Source organism: Sphaerodactylus townsendi, linkage group LG05 (genome assembly GCF_021028975.2).
Source record: "Sphaerodactylus townsendi isolate TG3544 linkage group LG05, MPM_Stown_v2.3, whole genome shotgun sequence".
NCBI lineage: Eukaryota > Metazoa > Chordata > Lepidosauria > Squamata > Sphaerodactylidae > Sphaerodactylus > Sphaerodactylus townsendi.
In genome coordinates, this window is record NC_059429.1 from 106,200,674 (window position 1) to 106,216,433 (window position 15,760).

Below are 15,760 nucleotides of genomic sequence, written 5' to 3' on the forward strand. Positions count from 1 at the left end.
CTTGGGACTCGTCCTCCTCCTCCAGGGAGAATTTTAAAATATGGGGTTGGCCGGACGCCTCTATTACTGTTCTTATTGTTGCTATCGCTGTTTTAAAGGTTTTAGTTGTTTATTTATATCAATATTTTATGCTGTACACCGCCCAGAGCCCTTCGGGGATGGGGCGGTATAAAAGTCCAAACAATAAATAAAAATAAATAAATACTACTAGGCAATGAAGAATTCCATAGATGCTGAGATCTTCAACAGTGGCACAGGATGATGACACAACACTGTGCAAGGGCACAGCTGTTAATTCATTATCAACCCCTGCTTATTTGGGCCATCACTGTTTTCAGGATTGCCAGCTCCACATTGGGAAACACCTGGAGGTTATAGGGGTACGGCTTGAGGAGGCAGGATTTAGGGAGGGGGAGAAATTCAGTGCCATAGGATTCAACTTCAAAAGTTGGCATTTTCTCCAGGTAAACTGATCTGTCAATCATATATTGTTGTAATTCACTGACTTGCCCTGCAAATTTTCTTTCCTGCTTTTCCCCCTTCAGGGACTGAGATGTATGACTAGAGGGAGGGTCGTTGGATGCCCTTCAGCCTTTTCCCACTGCCTTGTGACCCGAGGAGATTTTTCCAAAATGCTAATGGTCAGCTATGCTTTGACTGAGCTGCCCTTTTGTTTGTCAATATGCAATGAAGTAGCATGAATGTGGTAATTAAGACTTTGAGTATAAACGTTGCGTTTTCCCACTTTTATAAATTAAATCAAACAGTAAGAGTGGTCTGGGGCACTTTACACACAGGAAGATTAATAGCTCTGTAGGGACACCAAAATAATATTTTCCTTTCTGTCAGAACAAAAAATAATAAACTGGCACCAGAGGCTTGGAAAGTTTAAACAAACAATCAAACGTTTTTATTTACAAGAAATAAATCAGGAAGTTTTTATGGCAAAGGATAAAATTGAAATTATGTACAAGAAGCTGGTTTCTGAGAGGTTACCATTTTACGAATGGTTTCAGAACCTTTTAACAGTTGGTACAAGGTTCACAGAAATCATTATCTGTAGTGCCTTCAAGTTTTTACTGTCACTTAAATTCTCCACTTTCTAAGGATCCACCTTAGTTTTCTGTTTGGCTCTCTAGTTAATGTATTTACAAAAACTTAATTTCTACCCTCAGGTAAGTATAATCTACACAGTTCTTCAAACACTAACTCTAAGACAGCCTCTGTTCTACAGTGACTATCTCTCATGATGCTTATTTATTTATTTTATTTATGTATTTATTCAATTTGGTAAACTGCCCTACCCCCAAAGGGCTTGTGGCTTTCCTCTAGGAAACCCAATCCTTTCTCCATTTACTAACTAAATCACCTTCAGGAGCTTCACTGCCCCATATCTGGATGGGTTCTCCTTAGAGAAAATCAACCAAGTCACCAGTGTGATTAATCGGTGTTACTGTGTTATGGTTAACTCCAGGACTTTGGCAGATTCCATAACTTAAATATGTCCTTCCTGGCACTTATTCAGAGTAGCTCAGCTCCCTTAGAACTGGCCCTCAGCCACAAGAAATCACAATCATTCACTCTGGTTCTCAATTCAGTTGCCCTTCAGGACTCTCAGGGTTCTGGCTAAGAATGTGCTGCAGTTCTCTCTAGCCAATCATGTGGAGTTCTATATTAACCCTGTTGGCTCTCAACATTCTACTGCCTGAATGTGCTTAAGTGTCTGTATATGTCACAAGGTGCTTCGGAAAATGGTAGCATTTGGTTGAAAGTACTTCCCATCAGCCCTGTAATGCACCCAGTAGGTGAAGGATGCTGAATGGTTTTGTTCCTTGACTTTTGGCTTCTTCACATACAAGGTCCTAACACTGGCTTGGTAGTTATACACAGTACCTACACAGCCCACATCTTTCCAATGTAACATGGATGTGAAATACATAACACTGATATAGCATACATGAATTATGTGCTGTAGAACATAACCAACTTCCCACTTGACAACAGCTATTTTAGTGTTCCTGAAGCAGGGATTTGGGGCACTAGGTTGAGTTCCAAGTTCAATTACTCCAATTCAGGAACAATTTTGCTGAAGAAGTAGAGCTTAGTATGATGTTCAAAGGAGGGGAAAGAGGACATGATCTGGTGAACTCACAAGTTTATATCTTAAAGCTCAAAAGCCCTTTGGGTCATGTCACGTTGGAAATGCTAACATGACTGGTTTTACCTATGTTTGAAATAATTACATTAAAAATCCCTCCAAGGATCAAAGTGTGAATTACATTATTCTCTCCTTTTCCATTTTATCTTTCTCCAGTCATATTCTGACCCTTTAATCTTTACGCTCTAGTCAAAAATCTCATCATGAAGAAGTGATCCATGTCATTATAAGCATCAAGGAGACATTAAAAAAGGAACACAAACTATTGTGAAGGAAGCCAACACAGGGAATTATGGGGAAAGTTCTGATAGTTGTCCTCTTATGGCTGAAGCAACATGACAAAAGAATCCCTCTAGCAATAAAAAATGAGAATTATTAATTTAATTCTCTTTAAAGGTAAGGCTGTATGTGTGCACACATGCCTTCAGGAAATCTAGAGAATATAATGAGAGAGAGAATGGTGGGGTTCAAAAGGAAGAATATCCATTTTAGCAGCCAGGCATAGTAATTTTTTATCAAACGCAACCCTCCTGACATTCTCAGTTCCAATGCTGCTGTGGCTGCCAAGTCATGCTACAAATGTCTTTCTGTGCTGGCTCTCTTGCTGTTCACAGAAGACTGATTTTGGAAAGGCATGCCTCACTTCTAACCTATTGAAATGTGTTCTTCTTTTGTAAGCTGTGTTGCAGCAGTGTGACAGACACTCAGATGAGCAGATAAACATTCTGATCAATTCTGCTCAGTGAGCAGCCATATGTACTATGGTGAGAGGGACAGACTACTTGTGTTTGCCTACATGAAGTTTTCTTCCAGCACACAGCTGAAACACCCAAACTCACATACAAAAAAACCCAGGAAAAAAACACATGCCTCTCTCTGTGTGCCCTGGGCAAATGAAGGACAAGAAATGAACATAATTTTGCATACCCTGAGAGCCTTCCAAGATAAGAGGAAAATTACAAGGCATCTGCAACAAATTGCTGGCCTCTGCCTGAAAACACCACAGCTGGCTCTTTATAGACAAGGAATACTTTTATGCCAGTTGAGAGAACAGGCAGGAAATAATACGGATGCTATCAGTACAACACTGCCTTCTATGGAATGCAAAGCACGTGTGGATTGCACATCATTCTATTAAAAACCGCAGAAATCAGATGCATGTTTGGATATACATCCAATTTGTCCCAGGAAAAACTGTTAAAAGAATTTAAAGGCATTCCCCACTCTCTTTTGAGTGACTGTGTCATATGTCAACTGACTGAATGATTTTGGCTTTTAATAAATAAACTATGCCAGTTATATTTAATCAACCAGGCACATAGTCTCAATGTTGTGTTCTGCTAATACACTTCAGAATTCATGCTAGGTCCTGAACTTTGCTATTCATCCCTCTTGCCACCCAACTTTGGCTTATTTCCTTTTAAAAAAGTGTTGTTTCAATAAATAATTGTTAATAGCATAATAAACATATGCATAATTACCTACAGTTTAACCCCACTGAATTAATTGGGTTAGACTGGAGTAATTCAGTATAGGATTGTGCTGTAAAACTATTTGTTTCTATTATTCATTCTTGAGTGGTTATTATTGCTTTTGATTTAAAATGGGAAACAGATTTTACAGTAATCTTTTCTTGCTCATCCAATGAAGATGATATTCTCAAAGACTGTACCAGCTAGCTGCCCAATGGATCATCCCTGTCAAATCACAGACACGAACTTAACAAACATTTTGCAGGCTTCAATTAGAATAAAACTATACAAGATGGGTTTCCATCGGGATACTCCACCATTCTGAAGGAGTAAGATCCCTATTGAAAACAGTTTAAAAGAATTCCGCAGCGGAAACTCAGTTTCAAAATGGCTGGGCATCCTCAGGGATGTTGTGTTGTATAGTTTAGCCCGTACTGTTGAAGCTTCTAGTAAACTTGGACAGATTAAAGGGCTTGGACAGATTTATGGAGGAGAAGTCAATCTATGGCTACCAATCTTGATCCTCCTTGATCTGAGATTGCAAATGCCTTAGCAGACCAGATGCTCGGGAGCAGCAGCAGCAGCAGCAGAAGGCCGTTGCTTTCACATCCTGCATGTGAGCTCCCAAAGGCACCAGAGATCATCCAGTCCAACCCCTGAACAATGCAGGAAATTCACAGTTACCTCTCCTCACTCCCCCTGCTTGATTCAGAGAAGGGGGTTCAGCATTCTCCCTATTTCCCAACCTGAAATCACCCCAGGGATGCTTTTTGAAGGAACTATTAGCATCATTATCCAAGTTTACTACCAATATTCAAACACTCACTGCCCAATCCAGAGCTGTTGGGCAGGAGGGGACAGGGCTGCTTCAGCACCACCCTGCCCCATCCAAAATGTTAAAAAGAAGGTCAAAAATCCCTCATACCAGGGAACAGAAATATGCCACAAAAGTTATGGTGTATTTTCACCACCAGCTCCATCAGCACATAAGGGCTGATCAGGCTCTGAAGGCCAATTAATTTTGGACCCACCCCCAGAACTCTCCCAGCCCCACCATTTTGCTTTAATGGGTCTGGGTGTGGGAAGACACTTCTAGGTCAGGCACCGGGGAGACACACAGCACCTGGCCACCCAGGTAAGTTGCACCTCCGCCAGTGCATTTGCCCCTTGTGGCAGGAGAAATGTATTTCTGCTAGTGCAGGGGTACACCAGCTCCAGAGGGGGAGCTCCCCCCACAGTTGGGCTGCCCATATCTGCCACCATTGATTCCTTTTCCCCCTCTTAGTCTCAATCCACATGTGTTGTCCATTCCAGGAAAAGAGTAAAACAATATACATATTTGGGAAACAAAATACTAGTTTGAGTTGGTAAACATAGCCACACATCAAAAATTTCTTTTTCTAGAACCTCGTGATAGAACCAGGACATACCAAGAGTAGAAATTGCAGTTAGAAATGAAAATAATGAGACATAGTAAGTAAAAAAACAACATTGCTCTACTTTATTGTGAAAAGTTTTAGAACTATGCACATTAAAACAAAGTATTAGGGACATTTTAAGGGACATTTCTGGTCTAAATTTACACTTTGCAGTCTGCAAAAAATGTACTTATTGGGCTACACAGACTTGTGAAAGCAAACCTGAAAAAATATGTCTCCACATGTTGTGAAAGTACGTGGTTCTTTTCTTTTGAGTTGGATGGTACTTGGTTACTGAGAACATTTCTTTATAAAGGTATCTGGCATATCCATGAACTGAAATGATGAAACTTGTCATCAGTTTTTTATTCTACCAAATTTGTAAGTTAAAAAAGTCAATTTATCCACTATAGATAGTTCAAATGATCAATCCTACTATGAATAGACAAACTGGGAGGAAAATGTGAGTGCTCTATTCTTGAAAAGTAGGTTACTTGAATGACCCGACCATGATCCTGGGATGATAAAGAAGATCTAGGGGCTTTCCCCACTACAGAAGGGAGCTAAGGTCGACTTGGTTCCCTTCAGTGGAGGGCGATTCCAGGCTGTCCCCACAGCAACTGAGTTGGCCCCCTGGAACCGAGCTAAGTGGGCGGGATCATCTTGGTGCCTGTTTCGCTCCTCGATCGTGATTGGTGCTTGTGTTGCGGTGGGAAACGGGAGTGTTCCTTTTTTTTTTAACAGTTTACAGTTACATGCGCTTTCTGCCCACCACGACTCTCCCGTTCTGCGCATGCCACAAAAGCGGCTCGTGATTGGTTGAACGGATGAGGTGTCGTTTCAATGCTTCCCCACTTCGAAGCGGTATCGACCTTGTTCTGGCAGAAAAGTGCAGTTCATAACTGCGACAAGGATGTCGCAGTTCTGAGGGGGAGAAACTGAGACAAAACAATGTTGAGCTCGGTGGCAGTGGGGATTCACTGAGGCGAACCTAGGTAGAAACCAATACAACTCTGTCAGTGGGGAAAGCCCCCTAGTTAAGTTTACTGACTGCCAGTGCAAAGAGATCTATCCACAGAAATTAATTAAATTCATCTACAATGGCATAATTAAGCTACAACATTATAGCAGAAGGTGCTACTGTGCAGCCACAAGGCTACTAAGTTTGGTGTTAGTCTCATACTGAGAATAAACAATGAAGCAATACAACAATGGAAACACATATGAACAAGGAATTTGATTAAGGTCAGTTCAGCAAGCAGTAGCGTTAGCATCAAAGTATCTTTGTACTTGCACAGAGGAAGTCTCTTGGCAGAGTGGTAGAACATTTGGTAAGCATGCAGAAAGTCAGAGATTCAATTCCTAACATCTCCATTTAAAGGATATGGCAGAAGGTGATGTGAAAGACTGCCTGAAACTCTGAAGAGCTGCTGCCAGTCTAAGTAGACAACAAAGTTCTTAAACAATATAAGGCAGCTTCATGCATTTGCAGCATTTAAACACAACTGCCATCCATGCAAAGCAGCTGGGCATGTGGAAAGGATCATGTTTCTGTCAGCTGAATGAGGAAAAGAGCAATAAAGTAGCTCTTGAGTATGCTCCCCTCTCACATTTCCAACACTGGTACTTTTCTGGAACACTGGCCTTTTTATAGCACAGGGATCCCCAATGTTTTTGAACCTGTGGAAGTCAAGCCCTTTGAGTCCAATGGTATATCTTGGAGGGCAGCGGGGTCTGACAACCCAAGCACCACTTGACTTGGCCATGTGTGGGGTGCATTCAGTCACCCTTTTTTCCCAGCCCCACCCACTAGCCTCTGTTCACTCCGCCACCATGTTGCTTTGCCTAACCCTCATCACCTGGCCCTGGCTCACCCTGCCCACAACCCACAACCTAGCATGGCCCACTGTCTTGCACAGCTGATCACCATACCACCTTACACTGCCCACTGCCTCCCACAGCCCAGGCTCACCAAGCTTGTCCTCTCCATCTCCCCCCGCACCCCACCCACTGGCCTCCACTGCCCACTGCCCACTGCCACCTCCCTCTCTCCCTAGTGTAACCCTCCCACCAGTCTCTGCTCACCTGTAGTCTGCCACCTTGCATGGTCCAGCCTTGCCCAGCACACTCCCTCCTCTCTGCCTCTCCACATGGTGGGGAGAGTTTGGGGGACTAGGCACAGGGGACAGGGCACCAGAGACTTGCCCCAGGTGCTGTTTTGTAGCAGTGTGCCACTGCTGGACTCTTGTCATGATCATCCAGGGGAGTGTAGGAGACTGTGACACCAAAGAACTCCTTGCTTCTGCATGTGTATTATTTAGAGACTGGTATTAATGGATCTTCCCAGTCTAGCCAGGCAGCGCCTGTTCCTTATCAGTGTTCTGACTCTGGAAGAGTTGCTCGCTCAACCTGAGTACATTTTCACTTTTGAGGAAGGCATGCTTAGCTGGAGATATAGACTGCTGCTTTGCATAAGAATGCTAGATTCAGCAAAACCTTTCTGGAGTGTACCTTTTTCATTATGCAATGAACCTGATTTCTGCAGCTCTGCAACCCTGAGTCTGGCTACTGGGAGGAGGTCGATGAGCATTACAGTGGACAACTTTGGAGTTAGGATACTTGGGGGGGGGGGGGCGTGCAACCACAAAATGGCTGCCACAGGAGGCAAAGCCAACCATAAAATCTCAGAAAGTGATGTTATAAATAAGTCTATTAGTGACTACTCAACATTTCATGGAGAAGTTCTGTTTAAAACATATTTTAAACAGTTTCTGCCGTATACACAGCCGTGCCATAAACATAGAGAGATGATCCTTGAGCAGGTGTTACTAAAGCAATGTTTTTTTGTTTTTTCATTTGCACAGCCAATCAGGAGCTATGCTGGACAAAAGTCCCACCTGGCCTCACTCAAACACCCGGTGGGCACCAGGAAAGATCTTGTCAAAAGCCATGGGGCCATATTATAGTGAGATACAATTTTAGCCCCCCTCCCCCCATCACCGCCACCACCACCATGAATGTGCAATTCACATCAGCAAAGTTGCAAACTCAGCAAAAGCTACAAAAATATAATTTAAAACTGAGAACAGAGATAGTTGACATGCTGGGAGAGGCTGAGATTTCTGTGCTTATTAATGTAGACATAAGGCATGTGGTCTTTAAAGCAGACTGAATATCAGGTCAGCTTAATTTAATGTGCTTTGATCAACAGGTTAGCATAATTAATAACTTGCTGTAGCTGCCAGTTTCCTGATGATGAAAATATGAGCATTATATGCTCAGATCAGCCAGGATTAAGAGAGGAGATAGATACATTTTTTTTTTAAAAAAAAAAATCTACTGAAATGACAGGGAATATAAAATGGTACTTGCAGTGCTACAGTTATTGAGCAAACCACTGAAATTGGGGAATTAAACCATGAAGTGCTCTCTAGATGCCCATAAATTCATTTTTCCCCCTCTCCTTGGTGCATAATGATGCCTTGATAAGCCTGCCATTATTGATGCATCTGCAACATATATCCTCTTTTCAGAGCTGAAATGCTTCTCGGCAGCAGATGGTGCCTATTGTGTTTACACATCAGCACTTTATGATTGCATTTTCTCACGTCTACAGTAAAAAGAAAGCCATAATTGAGTTTTTAATGGCTTTGCACATTGTTCATTAAGATTACATGACTATGTTCCTGCAGATGACAGCTGAAGAAATGAGCTACCAAGAAGAACCCCTCGTGACCATCTCAGACAGACCTCAGTCTCAGCTTTCAGACTCACCTTTCAGCAGCCACACTTACTTTATAAGCTAATTTATTGCAGACACCAGCGAGGAGGTGGAGAGAGAGACACACATTTAAGAGCACTGATGCTGAATTATTCAGGCACAAATATTCTTTCCAGTACCTTATTATGATAAAATGGGTGAGAGCCATTTTAAGGACCCAATTTCAAACGTTTGTTCACTTGAGTGCACCTTCCCTTCCAGTTGCTTGTGCATGGTTCCAAAATAAAAAGCTAACTGAAGACACATGTCAGAAAAACATACTAAAATTTAAAAAAAACTTATGAAAGGCTTCACAAATTCTATTGTCCCACATTTTATTGACATTTTTGATAATATAAAGAAGAAAGACCTGTTCATTTCAACATAAAGTAGAAATTAAAGGTTTTCTCAACTAGAAATATGAATAAATTACATTAGGAAAGCTGACATTTTACAGGCAGTTAATTTGGAATGACGGAAGCATCAAAAGATGATTTATAAATGGTTGTAACAGAACCACCTAGTGATAGGTCTAGAAGTACTGGAGAATGGGGTGATTATTTTCAACCAGTTATACGATGGGTCCTATAGCATGTGCCATCTGGATAGAACTTTGTTACTGTTGGCTGTACTTTGCTCTAAAGTTAAATTTTACTTTCCCAAGTCAGACTTCTGTCTGTGATACACATCTGAAGATGCCAGCCACAGATGAAGGCAAAACATTAGGAACAAGGTGTACCAGACCATGGCCACACAGCCCGGGAAACCCACAATAACCAGTTGAATCTGGCCATGAAAGCCTTCGACCTCCTCCAATTGGTGAGTAGGACACATGAAGTGGGTGACATTCCATCCCCTCCCCCACCCACCTTCCCCCCACCCAACAGCCAGACCCAGAAGTCCATTCTGACCGATGGTGCAGTGGCACCTTGGTGCTCACTGCTCCACATGCTGGGAGAACCCATCCTGCCCCCCCCCCAACAGGGTGCCCAGGCCAGCAGACGATCAGTTACTTGGGGCCTGCTCTTCTGCAGGCCGGGATAAACCTTCCCATCTCCCCCCACCTAACAGTATGCCCAGGCCAGTGGAGCAGTGGTATCTTGGTGTTCACTGCTCTGCAGGCTGGGTAAAACCCTCCCACCCCCAACCCAAAGATTCCCATTCCACCCTCCCCCACCCCAAGTCTCACTTTCCCACCTTTCCCATCTCAATACTTGCCTTACAACTCATCCCCCATCCCAAGCATCTGTTTCCAACCTTCTCCACACCCTAAGCCACAACTTCCAACCCTCCCCCACTCCAAGTTTCTCCTGTCTACCTTCCCTCACCCCAAGCATCACCTTTTCAACCTGCCCCACCTTACTTTTTCACCCTTTCACCACCACCACCCACACCATCCAACCCTCACCCCACAAACCACACTTTCCAACCCTCCCACCACCCAAAACCATACTACAGAGTTCAGTTCCCCACCAAGCACCCTCCCCTCTCCAAGTTCCATTTTTTCTGGGCATAATCCTCAAATCTCCAGATATGAAGTTTGCAACTCTAGCTCTGGTGTATTCTGTCATTTAAGTAGGAAGTTTAAGTAGACAGTTTTATCCTCCACAGTCAGCAAAATGGAACTTATTCACACATTTTTAGTGCATAATGCACACTTTAATGAATCTAGAATATTCATATAAAAAGCATGCTGCTTCTAGACCATGAACAGATACAGTCATTAATAACCTGTAGGGCAGTAAGTGGTTTTAATTACAACTGTCAAAAATATGAACAGGTGAATGTTGCTTGGAGTTAATGGAATTTCTCTTACAAATGCATGGATGCTTATTTATTTTCAGCACTGCATTAAAAAATCAAGGAGGTAAATTAGAAAGAAAATTTCATCATTAAATGTATATTATGTATTAAAATATTTATACTGTAATGTACCTTTCCCTTGCAGCTCAAGGTTGCTTACAACTCTAAGTTAAACCCACACACAGTACAAAGGTACCCCATTAACAACCCCTCCCAAGAAAAGGCCTGCTTCTTAAGCTTCATTAAATACTTTTAGCAAATGAAATGGTAATCTAGAACCTCTTAAAAACTTCTCAGGGTGACATCTCTTTCATTTACTGAGGAGGCATATTCCACATGGTTGGAGCCACTATTGAAATGTGGGGGGTGAACCGGTGAGACCAGAAGATGGCAGCTAAAGGACTGTAATTTGAACACAGGGACATATGAGGAGAGACTAAACTATGTAGATCCTAAGAAATAAAAGAGTTCAAAGGTCATAACTAGCGCTTGAATTGAATTCAGAAATGAACTGGAAGCTTTTTTTTAAAATTAGTGTCCACTTACACTAAACCCCTTACAATAATCAGGCTGTTCCATACAGGGGTTGCCATATCTGGGTTGGGAAATAGTGACATGAGGGTGCAGACTAGGAATGTTGGGATTTGGGTAGGGAAGGGACCTCAATAGAAGAAGACAAAGACGAAGACGAAGGAGGAGGAGGAGGAGGATTTGTATCCCTCTTTCTCTCCTGTAAGGAGACTCAAAGGGGCTGACAATCTCCATTCCCTTCCATTTCCCCCCACAACAAACATCCTGTGAGGTAGGTGGGGCTGAGAGAGCTCAGAAGAACTGTGACTAGCCCAAGGTCACCCTGCTAGCATGTGTTGGAGTGCACAGGCTAATCTGAATTCCTCAGATAAGACTCCACAGCGCAAGTGGCAGAGCAGGAAATCAAACCCGGTTCCTCCAGGGTAGAGTGCACCTGCTCTTAACCACTACACTGCCACTACTCTCAACAATAGGGTATAATGTCAATGAGTCTGCCATTTTCCTCTGGAGAACTGATCTCCATGGTGTGGAGATCAGTCGAAATTTTAGGAGCTCTCCAGGTCCCACCTGGAAGATGGCAAGTTTAAATTCTGGACTAGTTGCTGTTTCCAGGTTGACTTCAAGGAATGGATTCACAGTTAGAATGTCCTCCAGCAAACTCAATTCACCAACCCCAGTTAGATAAAGTAAGTTGGTGAGGACGCAGTTCCAGTTTTAATTATCTACAACCTCTGATGGTTGTGCCAGACTTTCACTGTTCAAATGGTAGCCCCATTCATGAACTACATGATCCTTTTGAGAGTTTTGCTCAGAATACCTTCCCAGGAATATCACAAACCCCTTTACTGTTGACATTTGTCTACATCCACACTGGTCTTTCTGCCAAAGATAGATTAACATACTGTTGTTTTGTATGGTTGATTTATTTTGTATTTTTGTGTGTATTTGCAAGCCACTTTTGTTCCCCTCAGGGAGAAATACAGGAAAAAACATTTACATATTCAGTTCAAAGCCATGAGTTGAACCTGTGAACTTGCACAAACTGGAAAACTAATTCCATGCGAAGAACAACAATTTTTGCGACAACAGTTGGGGTAACATTAAAAAATCCTTTCTGATTCATATGAAAAGCAGTGGCAGTATGATGCAAGGAAAAGATCAGACTAGGGCTGTAGAGACTATGACTCAGATCCTCATTCAGCCTTGAAACTCACTAGTAAAACTTGGGTCAGACTTAGTCACCCTTCCTACAGTCTGACTTCACAGGGTTGCTGTGATAATAAAATTAAATAGGGAAAAGTCCTAGGCCCAGTGGCATTCCTGCGTAGGGACAGAGGGTACCCTATGTCCCCGGGCACCCCCCCCCCTTTGGTCACGTGGGGGGGCAACATTTCAGGGTCGTTTGTGTGTTTTTAAATTTTTTAAGTATCTTTTCACGTTCTAGCGGCACCAAAATTTCAGCATATCATCCAGAGACTGTCCTGATGATACTACCCAAATTTGGTGATGTTTGGTTCAGGGGCAGCAAAGTTATGGACCCCCAAAGGGGGTGCCCCATCCCCATTGTTTTCAATGGGAGATAACCTGAGATGGGGCCTACCCATTTGAGGGACCATAACTTTGGACCCCCTGAACATAACTTCACCAAACTTGGGTGGCATCATAATAATAGTTAACAGATGATACCTTGAAAATTTGGTGTCACTAGCTTTAAAAATACACCCCTTCCAGGCACCCCAAGATTCTTCGTTTTGCAGTGACTTTGCTCCATTGTAGCCAATGGGGAATTTCTGTGTAGGCAGGCTGCCCATTTTTGAAGATAGAGGCACCAGACTTTCAGGGTGGCTCCAGGAGGGTCTCCTGGTAATAGCATCTAGGTTTGGAGACCTTTGCTTCTGGGGGTTCAATTTTATGGGCCCCCAAAAGGCTTATTTTGTTTCCCCGCTCCTGCACATGAAAGCCTGTGGGCTGAGTTCTCTCAGAACTCTCTCAACTCCGCTCCTCCCCACTCCAGAAGCAAAGGTCTCCAAACCTGGATGCTATTACCAGGAGGCCCTCCTGGAGCCACCTTGAAAGTCTGGTGCCTGTATCTTCAATAATGTGCAGCCTGCCTCAGAAATTCCTCATTAGCTACAATGGAGCAAAGTCACTGCAAAACAAAGAATCTTGGGCAAATTTCTTGGGGTGCCTGGAAGGGACGTATTTTTAAAGCTAGTGACACCAAAAATTCAGGGAATCATCTGGTCACTATTCTTATGATGCCACCCAAGTTTGGTGAAGTTATGTTCAGGGGGACCAAAGTTATGGTCCCTCAAATGGGTAGCCCCCATCTCAGGTTAGCTCCCATTGAATACAAAGGGGGTGGGGGCATTCTATTTGGGCATCCATAACTTTGCTGCCCCTGAACCAAACATCGCCAAACTCGGGTGGTATCATCAGAACAATCTCTGGATGATACCCTGAAATCATGGTGCCGTTAGCTTTAAAAATGTGCTCCCTGCAGGCCAAAAAAACACCAAAAATACCCCCAAAAAACTCAAATACCTTGCATTTGCATTTGTTCATATTTGGGCAGGACATAATCGGACAATTTTTGTCCGAATGTGCCCAAATTTGCCCAGATTCCGGCCGAATCTGCTATTTGTTTTATCTGAATCGCCAACCCTCAAAAGTGATGCTGTTTCAGGGTGGAGGAGAATCCACCCCCAAACAGCATCACTTTCAATTTTGTTTTAACCGGGGACCCCAGATTCTCCCTTTAAGGTAGATTTAAAAGAAGAATCTGAGCTCCCTAGTTTAAACACCATTGAAAGTGATGCTGTTTGCGGGTGGATTCCACTGGAGGTGTTTTGTGAGAGATGATGCTGACATTTGTTTGGTAAATGTTTTGCTGGGGGTGATTTGTGAGAGATTTACATGCTTAATACCCACTTGCACTGGCTTGGAGTTATTTCTCAGGCTAACAACCTACCTCATAGGGTTGTTGTGATTAGGAAATTAGGAAAAGAGTTGGTAGGGAGAGAGCCATGTGTGTTTTGATGGGAGTGGGAGGTATTTTGTGAGCTGGTACAAAAAATCATTGTTTGGTCATGGTGGGGGAGGGTGGCCGCCCATACGCCGGGCGGGGGGGGGGGGCGACAAACTCAGGTTTTGTCCCCGGGTGCCAGTTTGCCTAAGTATGCCCCTGCCTAGGCCTATACTCTGCCTTGAGCTCCTTGAAAAAAGAAGATGAAATGTGATACAATGATAAAGAGACCAGTCAATACCAATAACCTGGTGGGCCACTGCGAGTAGCAGAGAGCTGGACTAGATGGACTCTGGTCTGATCCAGCTGGCTTGTTCTTATGTTCTTATGTTCTAATAATGACGTGTGAAGTAAACAGTTCATACTTAAATTTCATACTACTTATGAAGAAATCTTAGTAATTAAATAAAAAAAACCACATTATGAGACACAAAAGCAAACATTAACATCTTTCAATATCTCAGAGGATATTGGTCTGTTCGGCAAATGTAGGGGTCATTCCCTAGTTCCTCTTCTCTCAGTGATTTCCAGAAACAACTTTCTTCACAAAGGCAGATGCTACGAGGGGCAGTGATAGGGTCACCAACTCTGGGTTGGGAAATGCTTGCAGACCTAGGGGTAGAGTCTGGGAGGTGGGAAGGGGAGAGATTTCAGTAGGCATAACACCATAGAGTCAACCTTCTAAAACAGACATTTTCTCCAAGGGGCTGACTCTGCAACCTGAAGATCAGTTCTACTCCCAGGAGATCTCAAGGCCCCACCTGAAGGTTCACAACTCATCTACTGCAGGTATAATTGCAACACAAGACTTGGCACATTAGTATTTTGTTCTCTCAATTAAAATTGTGACTCACAACGCAACTGTGTTAGCTATGCACACAAGCTCAAGAAAAGTCAAGAGTTTGAACATTTCAAAATGGATTACAGATCTGAAATTACAAATTAATTAAAAACTAAAATTGATCACAAATCTGAAATTACAAATCTGAAAACTTGCACAGCTAATGACCTCAGTTAGGGTACTGAAATATACTTAAACATAATGATAATAATAAAGATTATGTTTAAATATATTTCAGTACCCTACCTGAGGTCATTGGTTGTGCAAGTAGTAGAGACAAAGAACAATGTGATACAAAACAGAGATATACTCTTTGAACTCTACTGAATCAAAGAATCATGGAATGGGTCACTCAGGTTATTCCAACCCTCTGGTCAATCCAAGATCAGCGTAAAGCACCCCTGAAAAATGTTTATCCAGTCAATGCTTGATGACTGCCAGTGAGGAGGCACTACCTTAGGTGGTTGATTCCACTGCTGAATGACTCTTACTGAACTAATAGCCCTAATATCCAGCTAGTACCTTTCTGTTCATAATTTATATCCACTGAAGTCAATACGCTCCATTCAACTCCAATGAAGTGTTTAACTCCACTTACGATTGCACTGGCAATACCTTCAATGTGTTTTTAAGCAAATCAGGATCAACTCATAAGCCAGTCATTGTCTTCCTCTGTAGAAGGCTGCACACTTACATTTTTCTTTTTTAAAAGATGTAAGCTCTGCAGCTTCATCGACTAGTATTCACTGGAT